Consider the following 15225-nt stretch of genomic DNA (forward strand, 5'->3'; position numbering starts at 1 on the left):
ACACACACACACACACACACACACACACACACACACGCACACACACACACACACACACACACACACACATTCTGATACATATATAGGCTTTACCCTCCTAGAAGTTCTGGAGAGGCTTGAGAATATCAATTATAATGGGTTGTGGATAATGCAAATGCTACTGGCCTAGACACATTTTAAGGAGCACTGGGCTGGCTCAGGGTGGCTACGTGTACTGTTTCCTGCCATGTACCCATAGGACCGTCTTTCTCACTTGCTTCAGATCCCTCTTCAAAACTTAATTTTATTCAATTGACTTAGAACAGTAAGTCACCTGCATGCCTTCATGACAGAGAGCCCACCAGAGATGACTATTCAACCACAGTTTATAGTCAATTGAAATTTTTTTTCTGGTAGTTGAAACTATACACAGGTATTCAGGATCCAAATATAGTGCCAGGTATTTAGAGTAAGGGGTTTTTTTAAAGCAAAAACCACTCCCAGGTACCTTGCTCAGCATCTGTATAGAAAGGTTATGTGCAAGCAAGCAGTTTAACAGAAGCTAAGATAAGTTAGCTGGAGGGGAAAGCTTGAAAAAGCAAGTGGTTTAATAGAAGCTAAGTTCTCTGGGGCATCTTGACCTCATATTGCTAAAATAGAGTTGAATAATTTTTCACAGGATTCTCCATCAAGAAGATAAAATTCTAATTAAACCCAAAATGGGCCCAGCGAAAGTACAAGATGGAGAAATTGCTGTACTGTCCTGCCCTATCACAACTTTGCAGTCCTGAGAAAATGACATTTTGAAGACATTTCTACCTACATTGACTGAGGTTCCCTTAAAAGATAATGGCACTGAAAAAATTTAACTGAGATCTTTAACATTTGTGAATGAGTACTTTGCCATCTTTAAATGTGCAGGCAAGTTAACTGTTATTAAATGAGCCAAGACTCAGTGAACTCATGGAGAGCAGAAATAGACAGATGAGATGCAGAAGTTGCGACTTACCATTCTTAGCTCTCATGGGTACTAATGGTGTGCACTGGAACTGTCTTCTTTGGCTAACTGGGCTTCCTGGTGCTTATTTGTCATCCTGAAAGCATATACAGTCACAGAGTAAAGGAGAAGGTTGAAGACTATGTCCCCCCACATTCTTCTTCGATTTTATCAAGGAAGATATTTGCTACACTGAGCCTCAGTTTCCTTAACTGTACAATGGGGCACTAGTCTTAAATTCATACCAGCAGGCCCTGTACTCACTCATCTTAGCACCTCATATTTCCTGTGTTTAACCAGAGAAGCCAGAAAAACAGTATGTATGAACAAAACTCACAGCGTATTTTAATGTTGCAGCTCTGAGGATGGGGCTTAAACCCACACTGGATTTCCTGATTCCCACCCATGTGGAGTTTGAGAAGGATGCACCCTTAGCCCAGAGTCAAGTGCTATCCTCTTTAGTCATTGCTTTTCTGGGAAGAGCAGGAGCTCATCCATACTGAGTCAGTCTTTCTCTTACCTGCATTTCTGAAGCTCTGGGCCTTCTGCAGTGACAGCAGGCTCAGAAGGTGCCTTTCTATCTTAGTCAGGGCTACAACTGTTGTGATAAAGCAACAAACTTAATCAAAAGCAAGTTGGGGAGAAAGGGGTTTATTAGGCCAAGTCACTGTTCATCATTGACAAAAGTCAGAACCTGGAGATAAGAGCTGATGCCAAGGACATGGAGGTGTGATGCTTACCAACTGGGTTGCTCCTCATGGCTTGGTTAGCCTCCTTTCTTATAGAAACCAAAANTACCAGCCCAGGAGTAGCACCATACACAATGGACTGGGCCCTCCTCAATCAATCGTGAATTAAGTCCTACAGCCATATCTTAAGGATGCATTTTCTCAATTGAGGTTCTCTCCTCTCAGATGACAATAGCTTGTGTAAAGTTAACATAAAGCTGGCATGTTGTGGGTTTCTCTGGTGCTGTTTGTATTCTGGTGTTAGTTCCACTTCCTCAAGAGGGGCTGCCCCAACAAGGAGTAGATCACATACTCAGGTAACTTCATGTGAACCTTCTCTCCTCTTTTTCTGGTCAAATAAAGACTAGAGTCTGTGATTGGGCAGTGGAAGGGAAAGTGGGACTAGAGGCTTTAGAGAGTGGGGGAAGAGAGGAAAAAAGAAAAAGGAAAATGGAGGAAGAGAAGATGGAAGGAAGATGAAACAGAACCACATGGCCTGTAGAAGCCGCAAGTAACAAGGGATCTCATAGCTGGGGAATGGGGTAGTGTAATGGTAAATCTGTTCAATCAAGGTATACAACTTATTAATATTGTAACTCAGGTGTGGTTTTGAATGGGCTTTTTGGGATTAGAGATTTACTACAATAAATTGGGGCCCAAAGTGGGCTCCAGATTGGCCCTTACTTCTTCTCTGCTCCCAGCCCCCTGAGAGAGCATTTTACTTTCCACAGTCTCCTTTGTTCCCTTAAGCCACAGGGAAGCAAGGAGAAAATCTAACTTTACATTACAAATAAATCAGGACTCAGTCCAGGTGGGACTTTCTCTTCCCTAAATGTTTTCTTCCAACAAAGCCCACTGTCCTCCATAGTGACAGAAAAGTCCTCAGGAGAAGGTTGGTTGGACTTGCATTACTGCCAACTCCTCCCTCTGTTTTAATAAATTTTCCAGGCTTCCAACCTTTCTTCTCATTCTTGTTTGATGTCACCTCTTCACCTTGTTCCCCTTTTCCAGGACAGGCTTGTTGGCCCACCTAAACCAGACTTCTTCCACTTTTCCATGTGGAAGCTGAATGTCCTAGACACATTAATATCCAAGTCCACGGTGCAAGATGTGTTGCTACAGGAAGTGCTTTCTAAGAAAGGCAAAGCTAAGAGTTGGAAATACAGTTTAGTTGGTAAAGTACATGTCATACAAGAATGATGGTCTGGGTTCAATCCCCAAAACTCACAGTGGAAGAACCAACTCCAAGTAGTTTTTCTCTGACATCTGCACACACATCATGGCGTGTGTACACTCACAAAATCTCTCAATCTCTCTCTCTTCAATAATAATAATAATAATAATAATAGTAATAATAATAAAATTTTAAGCTAAGCATGATATCACATCCTAATAAACACAGCTCTAGGGAGGATTTCTGGGGCTCACTGGCCAGCTAATCTAGCCCACTTAGTGAGTTCCAATGAAAAGAGACCCTGTCTCAAAGACTAAGGGTAGATGATAGCTGAGATTAACCTAAGGCCTCTATATGTGCACATACATACACACGCATATGTATACACTGTTATACATATACATATAAACATATATGTATACAGAGAGAGAGAGAGAGTTTAATTGTGAAACAGATACACCTCGCCAGTGGTCTAGACACCTTCACACTCTTGCAACATTTGCTCACTGAAGCTTGCAGACAAATCCTACATCACAACCTGTGCCATACTAAGTCGACTCACTCCCCTTTCCATCCCTACATTAAGATGTGCATCTTTGAGCCCTTGGTGGCATTTTGTTTTTTTGGTTAATAGTCTGAATCTAAAGTAAGATCTGACTTTGTTACTCATCTGATATTTAAAAAATTGTTTCACTTTTTCCTGTCTTCTTGTCAATTAAATAAATGTAATAACAATATCCATTTCATAACCCTAATGAGAATTGATAAATTATTAAATGAGTTCACTGCAAACTCCTTATCATCTCATTAGTGTTATCATTCCTAGACCCCATCAAATAGTAGTTACACAATGGAGGTATTCAATATTGAACTACTTTTTCTTGGTTTGTGTCTATAGTCAACAAATCAGGACACCTTCTGGGACTCACAGTTTATCTAATACTGAACTGAGGCCATGCTATCTGTGATTGGCTACTGTACTCTTCATGTGGAACAACCTTGTTCCTCTTCCCCTCTCACTTTCATTGTCAGTGATGTGATTTTATCAGCATCAACTCCAATACATGTCAACTTTACTTATGTGTTACAGCCTTCTTGGCCCCGGTCACCATTATCTTTAGCCTGGATAACTTAAGTACCAGTTGTCTTCTGTATTAGTTGGCTCTTGCTATGCACCAAACTATCAAAAACTTGCTGGATTAAAACAACAAATTATGTGCTCACTTTGGCAGCCCATGTACTAAAATTGAAATGATACAGAGAAGATTAGCATGGCCCCTGAGCAAGGATGGCACACAAATTTGTGAAGTGTTGCATAATTTTAAAGAAAGTGATGGACATAAAGGTACAAGAAGCCTATAGAACACCAAATAAATGGGACCAGAAAAGAAAATATTCTCATCACAGAATTATCAAAACACTAAATGCACAGAGTAATAAAAGAATATTAAAAGCCACCAGGGAAAAAGGCCAAGTAACATTCAAAGGTAGACCCATCAGAATTATACCAGACTCCTCAACAGAGACTATGAAAGCCAGAAGAGCCTGGTCAGAGGTCATGCAGACTCTAAGAGAACACAAATGCCAGCCCAGGCTACTATACCCAGAAATACTCTCAGTCAACATAGATGGAGAAAAAAAAATGTTCCAGGATAAAACCAAAGTCAAACAGTATCTATCTAACAACCCAGCCCTACAGAGGATCCTGGAAGGAAAAAGCCAACACAAGGAAGATACCTGCACCAAAGAAAGGGCAAGATAATAAGCATCTCACAACAAAGTCAGAAGCAGAGCCACAGCACATAAAGCCACCTACAAAACAAACATGTCAGTAACCAACAGTCATCCCTCTTTACTATCTCTCAGTATTAATGGGTTCAACTCATCTATAAAAAGACAAAAGCTAACAGACAGGATATGCAAACAAGATCCAGCATTTTGCTGCAGACAAGAAACACACCTCAACAACAAAGACAGCATTATCTCAGAGTAAAAGGATGGAAAAATGTCTTCCAAGAAAATGGTCCAAGGAAACAAGCAGGAGTTGTGATCCTTCTATCCAATAAAATTGACTTTCACCCAAAAGTTATCAAGCATGATGAAGGACACTTCATATTCATCAAGGGGAAAATCCACCAAGAGAAAGTCACAATTCTGAATGCATATGCCCCAAATGAAAGAGCACACAAATTCATAAAAGAAACTTTACTAAAACTCAAAATTCACATTGAACCCCACACAATAATAGTGGGAGATTTCAACACTCCATTCACACCAGTGGACAGGTCATTGAAACAGAAACTGAACAGAGACACAGTGAAACTAAGAGAGGTTATGAACCAAAAGGATTTAACAGTTATCTACAGAACATTTCACCCTAAAACAAAAGAATACGCCTTCATCTCTGCAGCTCATGTTACATTCTCCAAAATCAACCACATAACTGGAAACAAAACAACCCTCGACAGATACGAGAAGATTGAAATAATACCATGGCCTGAGGTTGGTCTTCAATAACAGCAAAAACTACAGAAAGCCCACATACACGTGGAAACTGAACAACTCTTTACTCAGTGATAACTTGGTCAGGGAAGAAATAAAAAAGAAATTAAAGACTTCCTGGAATTTAATGAAAATATTGACATATCATACCGAAACCTATGGGACACAATGAAAGCAGTGCTAAGAGGAAAGTTCATAGCACTAAGTTCCCTGGTAAAGAAACTGGAGAGATCTTACACTAACAACTTAACAGCACATCTGAGAGCCCTAGAACAAAAAGAAGCAAACTCACCTAAGAGGAGTAGAAGGCTGGAAATAGTCAAACTCAGGGCGGAAATCAACCAAATACAAACAACAACAACAAAACAAACAAACAACAACAACAAAAAAACAATACAAAGAATCAACAAAACCAAAAGCTGGTTCTTTGAAAGAATGAACAAGATAGATAAACCCCTTGCCAAACTAACTAAAGGGTCAAGAGGCTGTATCCAAATTAATAAAATCAGAAATTAAAAGGGAGACATAACAACAGAAATATAGGAAATTCAAAAAACTATCAGCTCCTACTATAAAAGCCTACACTCAACAAAACTGGAAAATCTAGATGAAATGAATGGTTTTCTAGACAGATGCCATATACCAAAGTTAAATCAAGAGCAGCTAAACTATCTAAAGGGTCCCATATAACACAAGGAAATTAAAAAAATCATTAAAAACCTCCCAAGCAAAAACAAAACCCAGGGCCAGATGGATTTAGTGCAGAATTCTACCAGACCGTCAAAGAAGACATGAAACCAATTTTTCTCAAACTATTCCATAAAATAGGAACAAAAGGAATACTACCTAACTCATTCTCTGAAGTCACAATTACTCTGATACCTAAACCACACAAGGACCCAACCAAAAAGGAGAACTTCAGACCAATCTCGCTTATGAATACCAATGCAAAAATACTCAATAAATTTGCAAACCGAATCAAAGAACACATCAAAACCATCATTCACCATGACCAAATAGGCTTCATCCCAGGGATGCAAGGTTGGTTTAATATATGAAAATTCATAAACAATCCACTATATAAACAAACTCAAAGAAAAAAATCACATGATCATCTCCTTAGATGCAGAAAAAGCATTTGACAAAATACAACACCCCTTCATGTTAAAAGTATTGGAGAGATCAGGAATTCAAGGCCCATAACTAAGTATAATAAAAGCAATTTCCTGCAAGCCAACAACTAATACCAAATTAACTGGAGACAAGACATACTTTAAGCAATCCCATTGAAATTGGGGACAAGACAAGGATGCCCACTCTCACCATATAATCAGTAAAGTACTTGAAGTGTTAGCTAGAAAAATAAGACAACAAAAAGAGATCAAGAGGATACAAATTGGTAAAGAAGAAATAAAGGTATCACTATTTGCAGATGATATGATAGTATACATAAGCAACCCCAAAAACTCTACAAGAGAACTTCTCCAGCTGATAAACAACTTTAGCAAAGTGGACAGATATAAAATTAACTCAAATAAATCAGTAGCCTTCCTTTATACAAAAGATAAACAGGCTGAGAAGGAAATTAGGGAAACAATTCCCTTCACAATAGCCAAAAATATCTTGGAATAACTCTACCAAACAAGTGAAAGACCTGTATGACAGTAACTTCAAGTCTCTCAGGAAAATAATTGAAGAAGATCTCAGAAAATTTAGAGATCTCCCATACTCGTGGATTGGCAGAATTAACATAGTAAAAGTGGCCATCCTACCAAAGTTAATCTATAGATTCAGTGCAACTGCCATCAAAATCACAACACAATTCTTCAGAGACATGAAAAGAGTAATTCTCAAATTCATCTGGAAGGGTAAAAATCTCAGAATAGTGAAAACAACTCTTCACAATAAATGACAGCTGTGGGAATCACCATCCCTGACCTCAAGCTTTACTACAGAGCAATAGTGATAAAAACTGTATGGTATTGGTACAGAGACAGACAAGTAGATCAGTGGAACAGAATTGATGACCCAGAAATAAAACCACACACTTACAATCCCTTGATCTTTGATCAAGATGCCAAAAATAAACAATGGAAAAAAAGAAAGCATCTTCAATAAATGCTGCTGGTCTAACTGGTTGTCTGTATGTAGAAGATTGAAAATAAACCTATATTTGTCACCTCGTACAAAGCTCAAGTCCAAGTGAATCAATGACCTCAACATAAAACCAGATACATTGAATCTAACAAAAGAGAAAGTGGGAAAGAGCCTTGAACTCATTGGTACAGAGGGAAATTTCCTAAACAGAGCCAATGGCTCATGCTCTAAGATCAAGAATTGAAAAATGGTACCTCATAAAACTGGAAAGCTTCTGTAAGGCAAAGGACATAGATGATAAGACAAATTGGCAACCTACTGATTGAGAAAAAATCTTCACTAACCCCACACCCAGTAAATGGGATATGGTACTAAATCGAGAATTCACAATTGAGGAATCTCCAATGGCTGAGAAACACCTAAAGAAATGTTCAAAGTCCTTAGTGATCAGAGAAATACAAATCAAAATGACCCTGAGATTCCACCTTACACCAGTCAGAATGGCTAAGATCAAAACCTCAGGTCACAACACATGTTGGAAAGGATATGGAGAAAGAGTAACACTCTTCCATTGCTGGTGGGATTGCAAACTGGTACAACCACTCTGGAAATCAATCTGGAGGTTACTCAGAAAACTGGAAATAGATCTACCAGAAGACCCAGCTATATCACTCTTGGGAATATACTCAAAAGGTGTCCCACTATGCCACAGGAGCACATGTTCCACTATGTTCATAGCGGCCTTATTTGTGATAGCCAGAACCTGGAAACAACCTAGATGTCCCACGACAGAAAAATGGATACAGAAAATGTGGTTCATTTGCACAATAGAATACTACTCAGCTATTAAGAATGAGGACATCCGAGACTACCCAACCTGGGGATCCATCCCATCATCAGCCACCAAACCCAAACACTATTGCACATGCCAGAAAGATTCTGCTGAAGGGACCCTGATATAGCGGCTTCTTGTGAGGCTATGCCAGTGCCTGACAAACACAGAAGTGGATGCACACAGTCAGCTATTGGATGGAACACAGGGCCCCCAATGGAGGAACTAGAGAAAGTACCCAAGGAGCTGAAGGGGTCTGCAACCCTATAGGTGGAACAACAATATGAACTAACCAGTACCCCCAGAGCTCGTGTCTCTAGCTGCATATGTAGCAGAAGATGGCCTAATCGGCCATCATTGGGAAGAGAGACCCCTTGGTCTTGAAAACTTTATATGCCCCATAGAGGGGAACGCCAGGGCTAAGAAGTGGGAGAAGGTGGGTAGGGGAGCAGGGTGGGGGGAGGGTATAGGGGACATTTGGGATAGCATTTGAAATGTAAATGAAGAAAATATCTAATAAAATATTAAAAAGAAAGAAAAAAGAATGAGGACATCCTGACTTTTGCAGGCAAATGGATGGAACTAGAAGATATCATCCTGAGTGAGTTAACTCAAACCCAAAACAATATGCATGGTATGTACTCATTAATAAGTGGATATTAGCCAAAAAAGAAAAAGAAAAAACCCATACAGAATACACAAGATACAGTCCACAGAATTCAAAAGGCTCAAGAAGCTGAAGTGCCCAAGTGATGCTGCCTCAGTCCCACTTGGGAGAGAGAAGAAAGCAATCACAAGAGGGGAGAGAGGGACTTGGGAGGGAAAGTGGACCATGTGGAGGGAGCAAAGGAAGGGAGAGAGGAACCTGATCTGGTACTATGTGAGGGAAAAGAACTGAAGCCCTGAGGGCCAGCAGAAAGAGTGGAAGCAGGCAACCTCAGGAAATAGGAGGTTGGGGGGACCCCTCAGAATGCACCAGAGACCTGGGAGGTGAGAAACTCCCAGGACTCATAGGGAGGGGATGAAATGCGAGGCAGTAGGGAGAGGGAACTTATAGATCCCACCCCCATCAGGAAGACAGGACATCAAGTGAGGGATGAGATTGCCATCCCACAGTCACACTTCTGATCCATAATTGTTTCTGTCTGAAAGAATTACAGGGATGGAAATGGAGAGGAGCCTGAGGAAAAGAAGGTCCAGTGACAGGCCCAAAGTGGGATCTAGCTCACGGGGAGGTGCCAAGGCCTGACACTATGACTGAGGCTATGGAGCACTCACACAAAGGGACCTATCATGACTGCCCTCCGAAAGACCCAACAAGCAGCTGAAAGAGTCAGATGCAGTTATTTGCACCCAACCAATGGACAGAAGCAGCTGACCCCTGTTGTTAAATTAGGGAAGGCTGAAAGAAGCTGAGGAGAAGGGCAATTCTGTAGAAGGACCAGCAATCTTAATTAATCTGGACCCCTGATATCTTACAAACACTGGACTACCAAACAAACAGCATACACCAGCTGATGAGGCCCCCAGCACATATACAGTAAAGGACTTCCAGGTCTGTGTTCGTTCAGAGATGATGCACCTAACCCTCAAGAGACTGGAGGCCCCAGAGTGTTTAGAAGTCAGGTAGGATAGGGGGTGGGGGCATGCAAGTGGAGATGGGGTAGGGTGAGGAACAGGTGTGGGATGTGGAGCAGTCAGAGGGTGAATGGGGAGGGATGGGAAATGGAATACGGAGTGTAAAATATGAATTACAAATAAAATTAAATTTAAAAAATGTATATGAAAAAGGTAAACTCTTTGAGAAATGGAGGGAGAGCAAACATGCTTTCTGCTTCAAATTCTCTTAAATAAATGGAACAAGCTTCCTCCTACCCTGACTCCTGAAGAGTTCAAAGAGTTCTCAATTCCTTTGCTATCCAACATGGCAAAATGCATCTTTCCAACCTGTAGAACCATAGATAATTTATTTACAAAGCTAAAAAAAAACCAAGTTATGTAGCTCACAGTGTTATGGATCAAAAAACTGAGTGGGGCTCATCTATAAGTGGCTCTTCTGTCTTTTCTGAACTCAATCCTACTCCTGTAGTATGTTTTCTGGTTTGGCTGGGGATGGGATGGTCCCTGGTGGCCTCTGCTGGGACACTTTCTTTCTAGTCCATCTGACTTCTCCATTCCAGCAAATCAGCCCAACTGCATTCACTCAGCAGCTGTGCTGTTCCAGCAGACATCAAGGTCTCCTGATTCCTGAGATTGTGCCATCATCTTCTACCACACTTCATCAAGGAAAGAAAACCACAGCTTCAGCATACATCTAAGCTGTGAGGAAACAGACCTTGATTTTTTTTTTTATAATGAGACTTAAAAGATCATTATTTAAGAAATGTGGAAGGTGAGAAGGAAAGCATGCTTGTGAGTGACAAACTGGCTGTAGCCTTCTTGTTTTCTTCCCTCCTACATTACTCCCGTCCACTCTCTGACAGAATTCAGAAGGACCTTATGAAAATGCAAATTGTTCCAAGTCATACTCTTACTTAGCATCATCCCTGGCTTCTCGCTGCTTTTGAAATAAGATGGACTTTTTTTTATTGTAGCCTGAAAGGTGCATGCATTGTCCTCTCCTTTCCATCCCATTTACCTACTTTCTCTGCTGAACCTTCCTCGATTTCTCCCTGATCTTCCAATGGGATGCTGGTCAGCCTCAGGCCTGAGCTTACTTTCTCTGGCTGTCTGGAGGACTTTTCCTTCACACTTTCCTTCCTGGTGCCTTCTTCATTATTATTATTATTATCATTATCATCATCATCATCATCATCATCATCATCATCATCATCATAATTATTGTTACTTTTATTTATTTACAGTCCAGCCACTGTCTCCTCCTGATCCATCATCCCACAGTTCCTTAGCCCATTCCTCCAGCCCCCTGTCTCCACCCCCACCAGGCCTCCCCACTTCCTGGAACCTCAAGTTTCTCAAGGTTAGGTGCATCTTCTCCCACTGGGGCCAGACCAGGCAGTCCTCTGCTGTATATGTGTCTGGGGTCCTTGGACCAGCTCGTGTATGCTGCCTGGTTGGTGGCTCAAAGTCTGAGAGATCTCAGGGAACCAGGTTAGTTGAGATTGCTGGTCTTCCTATAGGGTCACCCTCCTCCTCAGCTTCTTCCAGCCTTCCCCAGATTCAACCACAGGAGTCCCTGTCTTCAGTCTAACAGATGGGTGTAAGTAAGTATCTGCGTCTGTCTCAGTCACTTGTTGGGCCTCTCAGAGGACCGCCATGCTAGGCTCCTGTCTGTAAGCACACTGTAGCATCAGTAATAGTGTCAGGCCTTGGAGCTTCCCCTTAAGATGGATCCCAGGTTGGGCAGATCACTGGACCTCCTTCCGTTCAGTCTCTTCTCTACTTTTGTCCCTGCAGTTCTCTTAGATGGGAACAATTCTGGGTCAGAGTTTTTGACAGTGGAATGACAACCCCATCTCTCTGCTTGTTGCCCTGTCTTTTTTTTTTTCTTTTATTTTGTTTTATTTGTTTTGTTACAAATGCTTTTTCATATAAGTTATTAAAACAGATTGGAAAAATATACTTGAAACAATGATAGATAGATGCTATGAGTTACCTCTCCTCACTGTAGGGCACTTCATCTAAGGTCCCTCCCTTTGAGTCCTGAGACCTGAGAATCTCTTACCTTCCAGATCTCCAGTACTTTCTAGAGGGTCATCCCACCTCCGCCCCCCCCCCCAGGTTGCATATTTCCATTCATTCTGCTGGCCCTCAGGGCTTCTCTCCTGTCTCCTGAGCCCCCATACCTTATCATGTTTCTCTTTTCCCCTCTCCCTCCCATTTCCCACCCTTTCCTCCCTCTGCCTCCCATGATTATTTTCTTCTACCTTCCAAGTGGGATTGAAGCATCCCCACTTAAGCTCTTCTGCTTGTTAACTTTCTTGAGGTCTGTGTATTTTATCCTATGTATTCTGTACCTTTTTGGCTAATATCCATTTAACAGTGACTTTTTTTAAACCATTTTAAAATTTTGTGTTTATTTTTTCTTGAATTAATTAATGTTATATGTTCATTGAATTTTATGATCCTCTTTGCCTTTTACAAGTGAAGGCATCAAGACAGTTGAGGTTTTCTCAGCTTAAAGCATAGCTGGATTGTATTATATTAATACAATTAGATTAATAATGATTGTGCCTGAACCTTGGTGACCTCTGCAGATTCTCCAACTGGGCAGATAACATGCATCTTCAGACCTCTGCAGATGCTCCAACTGGGCAGATAACATGCATCTTCAGATATGCATCTTGGCCCTATAGCTTTACTTTACCAGAGTTTAGGGGGAAAACAAAACAAAACAAATTTTAAAAAAAGCAACTTGTAAGGTAGGACTGGGGAAACACTACAATTAATAAAGTATTTATTGGTTTAACTTGATTTGCCAGCATGAGGACCGTAGTTCAGTCCACAGATCCCATGTAAAATGATTAGGAATGGTGATGTTTGCTTGAAATGCCAATACTGGGGACATGGGAAATGACAGAACCCTGGGGCTTGCTGTCGACTAGCCTTGCTTATGTGGTGGAGTTTTAGATTGGTGAGAATTCTTGTCTCAAAAAAATAAATAAATAAAGTTATGGGCCTCCTTCATACATGCACACACATGTGCATGTATGTACACATATGAACCCTTGCATGTGCACATATTTCACAGACAAAATAAAAGTCTAGTGTGCTCACTAAAATAAGCACTGCTCACCTTGCTTACTAATACTATCTTTACCTCAGCCCAGGAAAGGTCCAGACTTCTCCCCTTTAGAATGGATATATTTCAGCTGTAGATTAGTGAAAACAGTGATTTTTTTTTCTGGTTTCAGGAACCACTAACTGAAGAAGAGAGAAAAGAGCAAGCAGCACTGGGTGATCTCCAAGTGGCTGCCCATGAGGACTCAAGAAGCGAGCACAGTCGTGAGGAGGAGGGGAAAGAAGACAGCAGACTGCTCCTGAAGAGACTGAAGGCCCTGGAGGTAAGCCACCCCACCATCCACCAACTGAGAGGAAAACCTGCAGCTACTGGCACTGACTGGTAATCCATGTCTTCCTCTCTTAGTTCTCCCAGACTGATACAGTCACCAGGCAGCCACTAGAATCCCTTCCTCAATACTGATGCCCTCATTCTTCATAGCTGAATAGTATTCCGTTGTGTAAATGAAGCACAAATTACTGTATGCATTCTTCTATTGTGGGACATCTGGGTTGTTTCTAGTTTCTTACTGTCACTGATAAGGCCTCTACGACATAGTGGAGCATGTACCCCTGTGGTATGGTGGGGCACCTTTTGGGTATATGTCCTGGCTCCTTCTTAATCTCTGAGTTTCAACTTCAAATCATCCACTCAGTTTAAAGGAAGCCCTTGCTGCTCTTCCAGTGTGGCTTCTCCACTTTGAAAATCATATTGACCTTGCAACAGTATTTGAAGAGGATGCTGTTAAGGGCTATTCATTCCTTCAGAGAGTACAATGTTGTTCTCATGAAATCAGGTTCATTCTCTTGAGACTGGGTTAGCTACAACAGAAGTGGGTGGCATAGAGTGTTCATTACTTACATTTTGTCTTTTCTGAATGTTCTCAGTTGCCTTTCTACCATGAGGATTTTCTCAGAGGCCAAATAGATGTCAGACCTTTGCTCGTGGACTTCTGAGTCTACAGAACAATAAACAAAAAAATTAAACCTTTCCTTTATGTATCACTCAATCCCAAGTCTCCTTCCATTATGGCGGAGTATGTATTAAAATGCACTCTAACCTTACCTTTGTCTCTTCATAATATTCTATGTCAGGTGTCATTTCTGTATCCCTTCTCCCTTCCCTTCCCTTCTTCTATCTCTATACTGATCTTGATCTTGATTTCTCTCTCCCCCCACTTAAAATGGAAGCTCTATGGGACCAGAGCCTCCTGTGTCTTGGTCATAGGCTCAGAATATAAACTGATTTCCAGCTCATAGTAAGTGCCCAATAAATATCAGCATCAATGGCAATTTTGCTGAGTCACAGTGTCTGCTGAACTCCAGGTTAAACACTAGATTCTCATTATCTTAAGTTGTCAGTGCAGCAATTGTGGCAGATAAACATTTTCATCCCAATTTTATAGTTGGAGAAATTGAAACCTAGAGAGGCTGCTGCTTTCTGGAAACAGTGAATCTCTGTAGTCAGCAACTGTTCTTTCGTTGCCTTGCACTTCTCAAGATGCTCTTCATTTCAATGTCTCCATTGTTGGTTTGTTTTGTTTTGTATCTTTGTGCACAGAAATGGACTGAGCCTTATAATTGGTGCCTGATTCTGTGTCTTTGAAGTGTTCAATTTACTGCTGACTGTGGGATATCAACTTCTTACAAGTAGAAATAGTGTTGGTGTGCCAGCACATCAGTCTCTGCTCCACCTCCTCTCTCTAAGCTGAGGCTGCCTGTGAGACCTGGCTACTTTGAACACACTTCTGACTCAGAGAGGGGAGACTCACTGGAGAGTTCCTCACTTTTCACAGGTATAAATAAAGAAGCAAAAGCAAGATACAGGCAGTGATATGCAACCCATGATATCTGCCATTTCTAGCAGAGTATACCAGCAGCCACGAACATCTTTAGTAGGTTAGTTTTTTTGTTTTGTTTTGTTTTTTTATTCTCTTATGACACTTTCTCATATAAAGCAGTTATAAGAAATCATAGGACCAAAGGAACCAACATTTACAGCCATATTATCCCAAATGTAGGCTAATCTCACAAACCTAAGGTCAATATTGGGAATCCCTACTCCGGGGTATGGTCTATTTTTCTGAAATTCATTCTGATGTCCAGTAATAGGCACTTGTGAAAATAAAGAACTTTAAAATGTGTCTGAGTTTTCTTCACATGCAATAGAGATCTT

General features: G+C 41.0%; 1 non-coding gene across 1 annotated transcript; it reads left to right on the forward strand.

Annotated features, from left to right (window-relative positions):
- Positions 1-4094: 4094 nt before the first annotated feature.
- On the forward strand, positions 4095-4201 carry LOC115062657. Its single transcript, XR_003842592.1, has one exon. It is a non-coding gene; the product is annotated as a U6 spliceosomal RNA (small nuclear RNA).
- The last annotated feature ends 11024 nt before the right edge of the window (positions 4202-15225 follow it).

This window comes from Mus pahari, chromosome 19 (genome assembly GCF_900095145.1).
Source record: "Mus pahari chromosome 19, PAHARI_EIJ_v1.1, whole genome shotgun sequence".
Lineage (NCBI taxonomy): Eukaryota > Metazoa > Chordata > Mammalia > Rodentia > Muridae > Mus > Mus pahari.